Consider the following 10975-nt stretch of genomic DNA (forward strand, 5'->3'; position numbering starts at 1 on the left):
TGCCCAAAAAATGGGAGCAACATGCCCCCATTTTCTGGGTAACTGTAATCAGACTGCGCTGTCATGGGCACTTCGAGCAATCTCACAGGATGAGATCTGCACATGCGCAGTACAGCATCTGTGCTTGTGCAGCTCTGAAACTATCGCAGATGTACATAAACCATATGGTTTGCATACATCTCTAAATTAGGCCTACAGCCCATTGTTCTCCTTTTATGAGCAAACAAACACAAATTATCTGAAGGAAGGAAATAACAAATTGGTCAGTTAAAAAGAGATTAACCCAATTTACCCGAAGATACTTTTGCAACGATTTTGCTCTGTGGAAAACCCGGAAGGTTTTTTTGTCTTCTTCATGTGTACAATCTGTGTATCTATTGGATGAGGTGTGGTCTAATGTTCCAAAATATGTGACCCTGTAGACAGCTTTAATGTGCATCTGATAATATAAAGAAAATATATTTATTGTTGGTTTATTTTATTTTTGAACTTCCATTTAAAATATTAAGTTCTTTTCAAATTCACATAAATTTGAAATATATGTTCGCTTTAAATATTTCTGTGACCTTTGCCCTGCATTTAAAGCAGATCTGCTGTAAAACTATAATCCATTGTCTTTATATAAAATTGTTATAAGATGAATATTCATTTTATTTAACTTTGATGTTGATCACCAAATTCTGGTTATTGTTAAATATACCCAAGTCTAAGCCTCTAAATAATGAAAAAGGGAATAGCAGTCTTTAAATAGGAATCCAATTTCTAAGCTATTTTAATTCTCAATTTCTGCACATTGATTGCATCTGTCATGTTAAATTTTCCCTCTTTTCAAGACATTTAACAAAAGCTGTAATTTTATCTTGACACTGATCAGTGCTCAGCAGTCAAAATGCTTTTAGGAATTGTTTCAAATATTTTCTCCTCTTTGTTCCAGATTACAGACAAATAAAATTTGAAAGGATCTATTTTATAGCAAATATATTTCAATTTTCACAACACAATAATAGTTAGCTCACAGACAAAAAAAGTAGCTGTTTTTTAAATCCTGCATTGTTAGATTCAGAGTTAGACAAATAAATGTTTTAGGAATGCACTGTAGTTTTTAACAGTCTTTGTTTCTTTCCTGAGCGTAAACGTAAAATATTATTCTTTTTTACTACTACTTCTACTACTACTACTACTACTACTACTACTACTACTACTACTACTACTACTACTGCTAATACTACTGCTGCTACTACTACTACAGGTTGAGTATCCCTTATCCAAAATGCTTGGGACCAGAGGTATTTTGGATATGGGATTTTTCCGTATTTTGGAATAATTGCATACCATAATGAGATATCATGGTGATGGGACCTAAATCTAAGCACAGAATGCATTTATGTTTCATATATACCTTATACACACAGCCTGAAGGTCATTTTAGACAATATTTTTTAGAACTTTGTGCATTAAACAAAGTGTGTCTATATTCACACAATTCATTTATGTTTCATATACACCTTATACACACAGCCTGGAGGTCATTTAATACAATATTATTCATAACTTTGTGTATTAAACAAAGTTTGTGTACATTGAGCCATCAAAAAACAAAGATTTCACTATCTCACTCTCAGTCAAAAAAGTCCGTATTTCGGAATATTCCGTATTTCGGAATATTTGGATATGGGATACTCAACCTGTACTACTACTACTACTACTACTACTACTACTACTACTAGTTACTAGTTAGAATGCACACCCTTTTAAATACTGTAGTGTTAAAGAAGAGTTGAACATATGTAATACCATGACAGGTGTTGATATTTTTTGGATGGCACTGGTTCCCTTCTTCAGGCAGAGAGGTGAAGGCATAAAGTTTTTCCCATACAGAGAATTATAACTGGTCTTTTTGTTTAAGTAAAGCTGAGATTCTCATGAAGAATAGATAAATATCAATTAGATATAAAATGTATTTTTCCAACACATATACAATCTTTTACAATCAGCAACTGTTGTCTTGGCATTAATGTTACACATGCTTTGGACACAAGGTACAGTAAGTTTTATTATGCCGGAACGTCTTCTGTTTAGTACTGTAGGATTTAAAAAAGTTAACGAGTCATATTAAAAATACATATATGAAATATCTTACTATGTGTAAGATTTCCTCTTTATTACTTAGCAGTAAATGTACAACGTTATTTACCTTAAGTACTTCATTACTGTATACCATTAACTTACAGTATATGGTAAAACCTCTATCACTCAAGTAGTTCACTTAAATAAACTGTATACATTTTACAGCACAGTCTATAATCAAGTTTGTGTGATATGGGCAGATACTACTCGTTGGTTCACATTAAGTAGAGTTTAAGTAATTCTCCTCTTAAGTATAGGTAATAGTAGAGCTGTTGTCCGTAAACAGTAATAGATATGCAGACTCTGTTTGCCGAAGGTATTAAACTTGATGATGCTATAACTCGCCTTTTTCAGTGCAAACCCGGGACTGGGGGTAGACTTTCTCTCTGTTAGCATACTGTAAGCCTGATCGGTGAGCACTGAATCTTGCTTTATGTCCAGGTAAGGGCAGACCCTGACTGAAGAACTTTAATCTACAATTGTGTACAGATAACGAACAGACCGTTGAATAAATTAATCTCAGCGACTCTGTGGGTAAAGTGTGGAACTGGAAATTCCTGGTACTTTATAACTGAAGAGTCTGTAAATTAACTAGTATGGAGTTCCACCTGAAAATAGATGATTTATTAGCTACTTTAAGATATGCAAAGCTCTCTGAATTGATCAGTTTCTGACATTATTAGTCAGCTTGTGCCTATTTGTATTGACAGACAGGTATCGTGAGACTGTACCGGTAGCCTAATTACACACTGCGTCCCCAGAGTGGACTATTATTTAAGATAGAGAGATATAATTCCTTGACCAAACTTAATGATATTGCTAATTAACACACTAACTGAGGGCATCACCAGTCCCTTATTTAATAACAGAAAAGTTGCTGATCCAGGGCTCCTATAGTGTGCCTTTCTTTTTAATTGAATGTCAAGTTGTGGTGCAATTAATATTTACAGACCTGGTCCTGGATGACAGTTCCCTGCAGGTCAGCACCACAAACACAGTGAAAGTGTTCCCTCCTCCCTCCTACACCTTAGCTGTCAATTAACAGTGAGGGGCAGCTCTGTACTCTCTCACTGGTGTTGCATCCTGCCAATCTCTCTGTAGCCAAGTCCTGGGATCAGCTCCCTCACAGCACTGGTAAGTTGCCGCAGTCTGTTTCTAAGGTAGTGGTCAGTCAGCGCAGCTCCCCTCTGCTTTCCTGATCCCTCAGGAGACTCTTCTGACAGGACAAATCACCCTCAGGCTTGATCACTCCTACCCTCTCCTCAGAGACTTATCACACACACTGCTCTGTTATGTGTTATGTGCTCCTCAATCTCCCCACTGTGAGGAATACCTGTGTATCTCTATGACCTTTAGTGTCCCAACAGTTAATGTTAATAAATGTTTATATATACACAGTGATACCCTTTACTGTATATGCAGTATATCACTACAGGTGGTTAAACTAATGGGGTATTACACATACTGTACAGTATGCATGAATTTGTACAGTACTGTACATGTTCAGAAAATAATTGCACATAAATTGAAGGACAAGTTAAATGCATTCTGAATGTATATACATGAAACTCAGATGTGCCAAGAGGGGGAGCGTGAGTACCAACTATGGTACTTGTGCCTGGGTTTGTGTAATTGACCCAGGAGACCAGGCCAACAGTGCAGGGATGAGAATGTCCCTTTCCTCATTGTGAAGTGGATTTCATAGTATTTTCATTATTATTATTATTATTATTTTTATTTTTTTATTTTTTTTGGGGGGGGGGGTGCTTGGTCTTGACCCCAGAATAGCCACAGCTAGTGATCATTACATGGTCTCATAAGGAATTTGAGAAGGTTATATTGCTGTCCACTCTTGCCAACATTTACCAAAAAGACAATTATGAGGAATATCTTGTTTGTGCCTAATCTTTGCACCAGTCTGCTGTCTCTGTAAAAGCTTAGACAAGGACAAGCAAGAACATGTTGTGACATTTAAATGTGATAAATGCATTATTACAAATGGCAGACACACACTTGCAGATGAAAAACTCACAAATCAACTGTATCAGTTCAATTTTAATGAAGCTGTTAATACCGATAAGCAGGAGCAAATTAACTGTATTCATGTAGGACACCATCGTCTAGGGCACTGAAATCCGGAAGCTGTAAAAAGACTAGCCAAAGAATAGCATGCAAATCATAGAAAGACTTTCCTGCACTCAACTAATGAATATGTAAACTGTTTTCAAAGGGAAAGTAACAAGAAAATGTTTCCCAAACTCCAGTAACAGCAGAGCTAAGTGTCTAGACCTAATTCTTACAGTTGTATGTGGACCAATGAAAAATGTCATCTCAGGACAAAATAAATACAGTATTTTCTCACATTCATTGGTGATTACTTAACGTTTGCAACACTTTACCTTCTGCTCCATAAGTCTCAGGAAAACTTGAAGAATATCTTGCGCAAGAATAAGTTTGGACATTTTCTACAAACAATACAAGAAGATAATGGGACATGATATATGAGTTGTAAGATATAAGCCATTCTTAAAATATATGGAATTATTCTTCAGGCAAGAGTATTGTACAGTCCAGAACAAAATGATGTCACAGTTCATAAATCAGACACTCTATCAAAGAGGGCAGTGCATGCCCATTGATGCAGATATGCCATTAATTTACTGGGGAAAAGCAAACAGAACAGCTTGCTATCTTCAAAATCATTTATTGGGAAAAACAATTGAAAAGATTCCATATGAAATGTGGAATGGAAAGAAACCTGACCTACAGCATACGTATTCATTTTTTTTGTAATTAAAGCATTTGTACACATACCAAAATAGAGGTTCTCAAAGTGTGATACTCGAGCAAAGCAGAATTGCTTGTAGGCTACAGCATATCACAAAAGGTTGCAGAATTCTGGAAAAAGACACCAATCAGATGGACAATGGACCCTATTCAGTAAGTATTGTAAATTCTGCTAATCAGCAGAATTTACAATCCTTTTGCTTGCATGCTGGGGGCCACCCATCACAGGGCAAGGCCAACCAGTATGTAACCCATAGCCCACCCACTGTGATCACACTGAAATTGTGATTGCACCACAATTTCAGCGTGATCAGGATGTGCTACCATATTTTTGATCAGAGCGGCTGTGACATCACGTCACTCAGCCACCCCGACAATGGCCACACCACACTTCTTGTTCAAAAGCCGCCTCTCCCATTTTCCTACCATCGCTCCCATAACACTCCATCTCTGCCTTGGAAATATAGAATTGCCGCCCTCCTCCCACCCTGCGAATGCCTCTGCCTGTCAATCAGGCAGAGCTGTTTGCATTTACTGCAGGTCACTTGGAGTAAATGTTGGTGCATGCGTAGGATGGGCCCTGCGCATGCGCCCACCGGGCGAAAGGAAAAATTCTGGTTGGATCGCGATATGCGTTCCAACCGGAATTAGGCCCTATAAGCGGTTATCGATGAAACTTGTTAAAGTAGCTGTGCAAATAGGAATATGCATAGCTACTTAACGTACTGGCTCCGATTAATTATTTACTGTATCTTCTTATTACCAGTTGTATAATATAGTGGCATTTTACAGATAGTATTTGACCATTCACATGAGTCTCTACCTCAGTGTAGCTTATCAGCTATATTCCCTACGACATGTACACACACATTGACACACATACATATTACGGTTTCTTTTCATCAGGAGACAAATAATCTACTAGTATATTTTTGAAGTGTGGGAGGAAATGTAAGTATTCAGAAGAAACCCATGCAAGCACAGGGAGAATATAAAAACTCTACACAATTAGGGCCAAGGTTAGAATCAAACTCAAGACCTTAGGGCAATGGTTAGAATTGAATACAAGACTTTTAAAGCAGTAATGATAACCATTACACCAACAATACATATTAACCATGTTGCTGCTAGTAATCAATGCTAGAAATTCTAGGATATAAAGAGTAGTGATGAGTGCAAACTCCTTTGTTTTGGTATTAAATCATTGTCATGTTTGGTTTTAGGTACTGTCAATACCAACCTTAATTGTTTTGGCTTTTGTTTTCAAGTGTCTATAAAACTTATAAAAACCGCTACAGTTATATAATTTGGACCTATTTTTGTTTCTGCAGTATTATTAAAATCATTAATTAGTATTTATTTTCAGTCAATTCTAACCACAGGAAGAATGAATTTGATTCGGCACAGGTATGTGATAATTATATACGATCTTTCAGCCAGTATATCATAAATATCTAGGAAAAATGTCACATTAAATGAAACTGGTGGTGCACCCAGAAGTCAGTAATAAATTACTGTACACCTTAAAGCAAAAAGAAGAAAGAAGACTTCTTTGTGGGTGCACTTTTAATTGAAAATAATCAGTTCAATGTAGAAATAAAACTTCGCTTTTAATAAAGTAGCTTAAAATAGAGATCTCCTACTACATAGATATAACACACATATAACAAGACAAAGATTAAAAAGGCGATTGACGGTGAGACTGTAAAGCATACAAAATATCTGTTCCCTAATATTTGGGAAATCATTGACGGAAAGGGGCCCGTAACCAATATGAGTGATATGGGGACCAGAAAAAGGTATGTATATACACTACTATGACTTTATAGGACCAATAAGTAATAAGATAACAGGAGCCATGGAAAACAGATTACAGAAAAAGTGTGAATCTGCTTTCAATGTTAGACTGGAGTTGTTCCTAGATTTTTCAACCTACTGCACCGAGTCTTCCCAGGTAGTCACCTACCAGGTACTGACCCGGTCCTCTACTGTTTAGCTTCCGAGATCAGATGAGATTGGGCACAGGCAGTGAGGTATGATAGTAGGATTTAATGTTAAATTGCGTCCGTCTCCAGAATCATTGATGAGAGTTCATAAAGAAGTAATGAAGAGTAAAGAAAAAGAGGATCTGCTGTTGGTGTTAGATGGTGACAGAGTGTCCCACCAGTTGGAAAACTGCCGTTGGGGAGCGTCCCCCAAATCACCAATGAGAGTCCTAAATCAGAAAAGTAAGTAAGCTCAAAAAAGTATTGTTCCTGTTCTAATAAATGATAGATATATAAATATTTAAAGATTAAATCGGTCTGTAGTGCTGCAGAGATCCGTTGGTAACAATTGTTGCTCTTGAATAGAGATGTGAACGGACACTTTTCGTGTTTTATGTTTTGGTTCTAATTCAACTTTCATGTTTTGGTCTTGGCTTGGTTTTGCCAAAACCACCCTTTCATGTTTTGATTTTGGTTTTGGATCTGGATGATTTTTGAAAAAACATAAAAACAGCTAAAATCACAGAATTTGGGGGTAATTTTGCTCCTACTGTATTATTAACCTCAATAACATTCATTTCCACTCATTTCCACTCTTTTCTGAACACCTCACACCTCACAATATTGTTTTTAGGCCTAAAAGTTGCACCAAGGTGGCTGTATGACTAAGCTAAGCGACACAAGTATGCGGCACAAACACATGGCCCATCTTGGAGTGGCACTGCAGTTGCAGACAAGATGGCACTATTCAAAAACTAGTCCCCAAACAGCACATGATGCAAAGAAGAAAAAGGGGTGCAATTAGGTAGCTGGATGGCCAAGCTAAATGACACAAGTGTGCGGCACAAACACCTGGCCCATCTAGGAGTGGCACTGCAGTTAAAGACAGGCACAAAAAAACTAGTCCCCAAACAGCACATGATGCAAAGAAGAAAAAGTGGTATAAGATGGAATTGTCCTTGGGCCCTCTCACCCATTCTTATGTTGTATAAACAGGACATGCACACTTTAACAAACCAATCATTTCAGCGACAGGGTCTGCCACACGACTGTGGCTGAAATGACTGGTTTGTTTGGGCCCCCACCAAAAAAGATGCAATCAATCTCTCCTTGCACAAACTGGCTCTACAGAGGCAAGATGTCCACCGCCTCTTCATCCTCCGATTCCTCACCCCTTTCACTGTGTACATCCCCCTCCTCACAGAGTATTAATTCATCCCCACTGGAATTCACCATCACAGGTCCCTGGTACTTTCTGGAGGCAATTGCTGGTAAAGATCTTCCCGGAGGAATTTATAATTCATTTTGATGAACATCATCTTCTCCACATTTAGTGGAAGTAACCTCCTATGCCGATCGCTGACAAGGTTACCGGCTGCACTAAACACACTTTCAAAATACACACTGGAGGGGGGGGGGGGGGGGGACTTAGGCAAAATAAACCCAGTTTGTGCAAGGGCCTCCAAATTGCCTCTTTTTCCTGCCAGTATACATACGGACTGTCTGACATGCCTACTTGGATGCTGTCACTCATATAATCCTCCACCATTATTTCAATGGTGACAGAATCATATGCAGTGAGAGTAGACATATCAGCAATCATTGGCAGGTCCTTCAGTCTGGACCAGATGTCAGCTTTCGCTCCTGACTGCCCTGCATCACCGCCAGTGGGTGGTCTAGGAAAACTTATCCTTTTCCTTGCAGCCCTAGTGGCGGGATAAATTGAAGGATGAGTTGTTGACGGGTCACGTTCCGCTTGAGTTGACAATTTACTAACCAGCAGGTCTTTGCACCTCTGCACACTTGTGTCTGCTGGAAAGAGAGATACAACGTAGGCTTTAAACCTAGGATTGAGCATGGTGGCCAAAATGTAGTGCTCTGATTTCAACAGATTGACCACCCTTGAATCCTGGCAAAGCAAATGAAGGGCTCCATCCACAAGTCCAACATACTTTGCAGAATCGCCCCATCTTAGCTCCTCCTTCAATCTTCAATTTATCCAGCTGCTTCTGCAAAAGCCTGATGAGGGGAATGACCTGACTCAAGCTGGCAGTGTCTGAACTGACTTACGTGTGGCAAGTTCGAAGGGATGTAAAACCTTGCACAAGATGGAAATCATTCTCCACTGCACTTGAGTCAGGTGCATTACCCCTCCTTTGCCTATATCATAGGTGGATGTATAGGCTTGAATGGCCTTTGCTGCTCCTCCATCCTCTGAAGCATATAGAGTGTTGAATTCCACCTCATTACCACCTATGGCTTCAGTTGATGGGGGGGGCAGATTCAAGAGTGTTTGCTGGTGCTCCAGTCTTCAGCACGCGGTAGCAGAATTCCGAAAGTGGCCCGCAATTTTTCAGGCAACCGACAGAATCTCCTGCACACCCCTGTCATTTTTCATAAAAATCTGCACCACCAAATTAATTGTATGTGCAAAACATGGGTCATGCTGGAATTTGCCCAGATGTAATGCACGCACAATGGCCCTCATTCCGAGTTGTTCGCTCGTTATTTTCCTTCGCATCGGTGCGATTTTCCGCTAACTGCGCATGCGCAATGCTCGCACTGCGGCTGCGCCTAGTAAATTTGCTAAGAAGTTTGGTATTTTACTCACGGCATTACGAGGTTTTTTCTTCGTTCTGGTGATCGTAGTGTGATTGACAGGAAGTGGGTGTTTCTGGGCGGAAACTGGTCGTTTTATGGGTGTGTGAAAAAACACTGCCGTTTCTGGGAAAAACACGGGAGTGGCTGGAAAAACGGGGGAGTGGCTGGGCGAACGCTGGGTGTGTTTGTGACGTCAAACCAGGAACGACAAGCACTGAACTGATCGCACTGGAAGAGTAAGTCTCGAGCTACTCAGAAACTGCAAAGAAAAATCTTTTCGCTATATTGTTCGCAATTCTGCTAAGCTAAGATTCACTCCCAGAGGGTGGCGGCTTAGCGTGTGCACTGCTGCAAAAAGCGGCTAGCGAGCGAAATACTCGGAATGAGGGCCAATATTGGTGGCGTTGTCCGATATCAAAAATCCCCAGGAAAGTGCAACTGGGGTAAGCCATTCTGTGATGATGTTCCTTAGTTTATGTAAGAGTTTGTCAGCGGTGTGCCTCTTAATGAAAGCGGTGATACATAGCGTAGCCTGCCTAGGAATGAGTTGGAGTTTGCGAGATGCTGCTACTAGTGCCGCTGCTGCAGTTGCTGTGGGAGGCCATACATCTACCCAGTGGGCTGTTACAGTCATATAATCCTTAGTCTGCCCTGTTCCACTTGTCCACATGTCTGTGGTTAAGTGGACACTGGATACAACCGCATTTTGTAGGACACTGAAGACTCTTTTTCTGACGTCTGTGTACATTCTCTGTATCGCCTGGCTAGAGAAGTGGAACCTAGATGTGATTTGATACCGGGGACACAGCATCTCAAACAATTCTCTAAGTCCCACTGAACTAATGGTAGATACCGGACGCACGCCTAACACCAACATAGCTGTCAAGGCCTCAGTTATCTGTTTTCCAAAAGGATGACTGCAGTCATATTTAATCTTCCTCACAAAGAACTGTTGGACATTCAGTTGCTTACTCTGGGATGACGATCGACTCCCAGCAGCAACAATAGCAGTGGCAGCAACAGCAGGCATACCACTCAAGGATACTACGGAGGAATCCCGGTTAGGAGAAGACTCCTCAGTCTTGACAGTGACATGGCCTGCAGGACTACTAATGTTCCTGACTGAGGAGGAAGTTGACGTTGAGGGAGTTGGTGGTGTGGCTTGAAGGAACTTGGGTAAAGGAGGAAGAAGGGATTTAGGTGTCAGTGGACTGCTTATGCTCTTACCCAAAGTTTCACAACTTAACACTGACTTCTGATGAATGCGCAGCAGGTGACGTATAAGGGAGGATGTTCCTAGGTGGTTAAAATCCTCATCCCTACTTATTACAGATTGACAGAAGCAACAGATGCCTTGACACCTGTCGTCCGGATTTGTGAAGAAATAATTCCACACTGAAGAGGTGGCTTTTTTGGTAGTTTGCCAAGGCATTACAATGGGCTTCTTCATCCCACAGACAACAGGTGTCTCCCCC

General features: G+C 40.0%; 1 pseudogene; it reads right to left on the reverse strand.

The window, feature by feature from the left end:
* Positions 1-6843: 6843 nt before the first annotated feature.
* On the reverse strand, positions 6844-6961 carry LOC134971501 (5S ribosomal RNA; annotated as a pseudogene).
* Between the last annotated feature and the right edge of the window lie 4014 nt (positions 6962-10975).

The sequence above is a fragment of the Pseudophryne corroboree genome, chromosome 11 (assembly GCF_028390025.1).
Source record: "Pseudophryne corroboree isolate aPseCor3 chromosome 11, aPseCor3.hap2, whole genome shotgun sequence".
NCBI classification, from domain to species: Eukaryota; Metazoa; Chordata; class Amphibia; order Anura; family Myobatrachidae; genus Pseudophryne; species Pseudophryne corroboree.